Genomic DNA, 5,723 nt, shown 5'->3' on the forward strand with positions numbered 1-5,723 from the left:
ATAGACTATTCAAAATAACCAGAAGAAAAACAACAAAAAGAACAAATCCATAGTATTCAGTAATAACCCTGAATGAAAATGGTCTTCATTCTTCAATTAAAAATGCATACTGGCTAATTGGATTGAAAAACAAGACCCAATAATATACTGACTACAAGAAACTCAACTCACCTGCAAAGAAATGCATGAACTGAAAGTGAAAGGATAGAAAATAATATTCTAAGCAAGCAAAGTGCAAGAGCATTGAGGAATAGCAACACTTACATCTGACAAAATGGACTTTAAAACAAAATCATTTGGAAGAGACAAAGAATATCACTATGGACCAAGGGAAAATTTTATCAAGATTTAATGATCATAAATATATATCCACCTAATATCAGAGTACTCATTTTCATAAAATAAATACTACTAGATATAAAGGTATAAATAGAATACAATAAGAGTGGGTGACTTCAATACCTCAAAAGGTCAATAGATAAATAAACCAGGCCAAAAGTAATCAAAATAGAAGCATGAGTGCTAAATTACACTACAGATCAAATGGATTTAAAAGACACCTATAGAATGTCTTCTAGACATCTAAAGAATCTATCAATTACAAAATCACATTCTTTTCTTCAGCACATGAAACTTTCTTAAAGGAACCATATTTTAGGACACAAATCAGGTCTTAACAAATTCAGGATGTAAAAGACCTCTAAAATGAAAATTATTCAAGAAGGTAGAAAGACCTTTTAAAATGATGATAGCAATATGCAGGTTCAATGCAATCCCCAACAAATTACCAACATTATTCTTCACAAAATTAGGGAAAACACTCTGCAATAAAAGTGCAAAAGGTCAATAGCCAAAGCAGTATTAAGCAAAAAGAGCAATGCTCAAGGTACCATAATGACGGATTTTCAAATATACTAGAGTCATAGTAACCAAGACAGCCTGGCACAGACACATATATGTAGAACAATGGAATAGCATAGAGGACCCAGAAATAAACCCGTGCAATTACAGGAATTTGATTCTTGACAAGTTGCCAAAAGTATACATTGGAGAAAAGACAGTCTCTTCCACAAATGGTGCTGTGCAAACTGGATACCCACATTTAGAAGACTGAAGCTGAACCCCCTATCTCTGTTCAAAAATCAACAAACTCTATCAAATACCTTAATCTATGACCTGAATATCTAAAACTATTAGAGGAAAACCCCAGGGAAACACTGCAAGATACTGTTACAGGAAATGTTTCCTGAGTAGGATTCTAGTAGCTCAGGAAATGAAAGCAAAAACTGACAAATGGGATTACGTCCCACTTCAAGGCTTCTGTACAGTGAAGGGAACATCGAACAGAGAAAGAAACCTACAGAATGAGAAAACATCTTTGCCAGTTATACATCTGACAGTGAATTAATATATAAAATTTATAAAGAATCCAAACAAATGTAACAAATGAACAAGTAATCCAGTCAAAAAATGGGCAGATGATCTAAAAACAAAAACAAAACTTCTTAAAAGAACAGAAGGTCAACAAATACATGAAAAAATGTTCAATATCTTTAGCCATGAGGATTGGAATGCCAATGAAAACTGCATGGAGATTCCATCCCCCTCAGTCAAAATGTCTATTATAAAAAAAAAATCGCAAAATGCTGGCAAAAATATGGAGTGAAAAAAACCTTATGCATGGTTGGTAGGAATGTAAATTAGTGCAGCTACTATGAAAAATTATATTGGGGTTCCTCAGAAAGCTAAAAATTATCTACTACAAGATCCAGCTATATCACTCCTAGGCATATATCCATAGGAAATTAAGTGAGCATACAGAAGAGATACTTGCATATTCATGCTTATTGTAGTGCTATTCACAATAGCCAAGATGTGAAATCACCTCTTCAGTTCTCATCACCAGATAAAATATAGCACATAGACACAATGGAATATTATTCAGCTATAAAGAAGAATAAAATCCTGTACTTGTAGGTGAATAAATGGAACTGAAAGTAATTGTGTTAAGCAAAATAAATTCAGACAAATAAAGAAAAATAACACATATTTTCTCTTGTAAGTAAAATATGAAATATTTGTTAATGATAAACCACATTATTAAAAAATATTAAGAAAAACTTTGTTGCTAAAAGTGTAATCAAATAATGAAAATTTTACTTTTGACATTGATATTTACCAGGATTTTGTGTAGTAAAATTTCCCTTAACTTCCAAAGGCTGTTTGATTAATTATGTGTGCCTTATAGAATGATTTTTACTTGACTGCATTCCAAATAGAATTTTTCAGAAACAAGTTGACCAGATATCAAGTTGTCTTTATAAAAATAAAAAGAAACATACCGGTAACATTAACATGGTACCAGGAGGACCAGGTAGACCATCAGCACCTGGTAAGCCAGGACGTCCTGGTGGACCCTAGTAAAAGAAATGAAGCAATCAAAAGAATGCAATCAATCATATAATAATAAAGAAATCATAAAATGTATTAGAATATAATATATAATAACCAAAGACTACACTATCTCATTTGAATTTGACTACTCTGAGTTGGTTAATCTTCTTTGGGTAAATACAACTAGAAAGGATGGTATTTCATTGAACTAGTTTTGAAACATTTTATAATGTGTGCTTACTAATATAGAATTAATATATAATCAAGATGTAAACTCTGCTAAGTGTTTACTTGAAGTTGTAAACTATATAAGATAAAGAGTTCCTTTGTATTCTGGGGAGAATAAGTCTGAGGAAAATAAGTGAATAATGTTTGGATGTTACAAAATTTAAGTAAATGATAAAGTATGTTTAACTATTCTTTAATAGATACTTCAATAGCATCAATAAATAGACTACTTAAATACATAGACTACTGAAATACATATTTAGGTGGCTTAAGTATCATTTAAAAAGTAGTTACTTTATTAATATAGATGATCAATAATTAAACATAAAATTTACATGCTAAATTTAGTTATAGATAATTACCATTTTATTTTGAGTTCTTAATGATAAAATACATTCAGTCCATGCATGGATGCACACGTGGAAATTACTTATGACTATGATATCTCTGAACACAGATATGTATAGAAATGTAAAGAATATTAAATATATATATACATATATATATATATGTATATATATATGTATATATATATATGTATTTGTATATTAGATGCAAGGTATATGTCCATAAGATTGCAATAGAACAAGATTTATTTCTACATAGCCAAGTCATATTTAGCAGAAAAGGGGGTAAATTCTAATACAATATATTTGTCTTCTTTAAATTGTACACATCTTTGACTCTATTGTTTTTAAAAGAACAAAAGAAAAAGAAAAGCACACACACACATATATATACACTACACAAAAACAGTGTCTACTCAAGAATGAGAAAAAGAAAGACAAGATAATTTACAAGAAGAGTCTGGACAGACAGTACAAATGATCTACTATGTAATAGAACCCAGAATTTGATTGATCTTCAGACTAGAATTCAAGTTGGTTACCTCTTTCTAACAGCATTCAAATAAATGCCTATGGCAATGTCTGCAATACAAAGTTGAAGAACTGAAACTAATGTAGAGAGCTCATGGAGATGTGAGAATTGACTAAAAATAAAATCTGCTTACTAATGATACCAATTTTACCAGAAATAAACATTATTTAGCCTCACTCTTAAACAATAGTTTAAAAGGTTAATTAAACATTACAGGACATTGAATTCTTAGACTTCTTACCCTCCCAACCCTCCTACCCTCAGGAAGAATAGCATTTAGAAGTTAGAGAATTTAACATTTTAATGTTAATGAATATATTTTAATTCCTTTAATCTGTGGTTATATGCTTTTTTAATGAGAGGACCCTTTACTTACCCTATCACCAGGGTCACCAGGAGGTCCAGAGGGGCCTTGTAGACCTGGAGGACCCATTAGACCCTACAAAGAAACAAACCATGGTCTGATTCAAATTCCTGAGCCCTTACTATTCATGAAAAGTCATCCTTCTAAATCAAAGAACAGCTCATTTATATTTCATAAATATAAACTTGTCTCCCAAACAATTGCCCCATTTAGGCTCCTGTGAAAAGACAACATATAGGAACAACTTTGTAGCTAGCACACTACTCCTCTATGAAGCAGCTCTTGGGTGGAGGCAAATGTCCCAAGGAAAACAGGAAAGGAAAACATGCCAATGTAAAGTCCCTGAGGTTGAAGTTGGTTCCCAGTTCTTCCTGAAGAAATGGCACACTCACAAAATTAGACCTCAAATATGTGATAGCTAAGTTGAAAATGTAGAAATCCCTTTTTACATTTAGCTTGTAGGCATTTTCATATTCTCTTTTGTAAATCTTTGAAATCATAAGTATTTTATATTATTTTCAGTAAATGAGAATATAATTAATTCCACACACACACATTAAAAAAAAGATTTGTTACAAGGTCTATTCAGTTCAACTACCTTAAAATAATGACACAATGAGTGATATCAGCCTTATAAGGAAATGACAATGGAATCTCATAATTATTCCTTCTAGAAGTATATATAAGACAGCTACAGTCTTCCTAGAATTCTCACCTATGCACTGAAATATAATTATATCTCCCTGATAAAAAGAATGACCTTTTCCTAAACTTTTATAATTTTCAGGTAAAAAGATGAAAATTGGTGACAAGATATAGAGACATGTAAGCAAAAAAATATTCAAAACAAAATTTAATTCAAGTGTTCTTTAGAGAATAACACTTGGATAGCTAAATCAGAAGGTAGTTCCAGTTCACCAGACCCTCCAAACAAATGTTTGCCCCTAGGATTCAATATTCAATTTAGTAAAAAAAAATCTATTAATAAAATAGAAATCTTATATTCAATCATTGAAAAATCAAGAAAAAAATAATCATATGTCATTTACTTACCGCAGGTCCTGCTGGCCCTGGTGGTCCTTCAACTAGCATACCCTGTAAAAAAAATGATAGAAAATCTTTGATCAGGGAAGTGAAACCCCCAACCTCTTAACTAAGTGAATGTAAGACAACACTAAACTATTGACTTTTAAAAAGTGAATTCCCCATTCCTATTAAATAAAATCAATTACAAACACTTTTGCATAGGAAAAGAAAGAAAAGTAAATTTTCAAAAGAATATTCTTATATCATTGCATCACATATTTGGATCTGATAAAATAAGCTCTACATCCAATAATATATTTCTAATATTGTCATTACAGAAATTAGAGGAAATAATCATAAGATTGGGAATCAGAAAAACTAAAGTCATGTTATAACTCAACCACCAAATCATTTGAAACCTCAGAAAAATCACTTAAACCCTTCAGATTTTGGTCTTCTTAGCTGTAAAATGAGAGAATATGAGTAGACAAATTCACCCACTTTCAAATTTTGAAATTTCATTTACATAATATTTTTGTTTATTGAAATTGCATTTGTTAGAAAAGGCTTACTGATGGAAACTCTTTCTTCCAACAATGATGTGCTGCATGAAGTTTGAAATCAGTCTTGCCTTTTAATCCAAATATATCACAAAGATTTTCAATTACTGAGCATAATTTCTGTCTTCAGACCTTAATTGTCAATCTTTGGGAACTGTCAATTGATAACAAACCATCAGAGGGACAGAGGCAATGGTGTAGTTCTCAGAATCACTTCTTTCGCCTTAACTTTTTGATCAAATTTTACTCTTTTTTATGAGTTCTGTCCTCAA

The 5,723-nt window shown here is 31.0% G+C and overlaps 1 long non-coding RNA gene across 1 annotated transcript; it reads right to left on the reverse strand.

Moving 5' to 3' along the window:
• Window positions 1-2,350: 2,350 nt before the first annotated feature.
• LOC143389108 (uncharacterized) lies at window positions 2,351-4,960 on the reverse strand. Its single transcript, XR_013090105.1, has 3 exons — window positions 4,919-4,960; window positions 3,878-3,940; window positions 2,351-2,417 (listed from the first exon to the last, which is right to left on the reverse strand). It is a non-coding gene; the product is annotated as an uncharacterized LOC143389108 (long non-coding RNA).
• Between the last annotated feature and the right edge of the window lie 763 nt (window positions 4,961-5,723).

This window comes from Callospermophilus lateralis, unplaced genomic scaffold (assembly GCF_048772815.1).
Source record: "Callospermophilus lateralis isolate mCalLat2 unplaced genomic scaffold, mCalLat2.hap1 Scaffold_107, whole genome shotgun sequence".
Classification (NCBI taxonomy): domain Eukaryota; kingdom Metazoa; phylum Chordata; class Mammalia; order Rodentia; family Sciuridae; genus Callospermophilus; species Callospermophilus lateralis.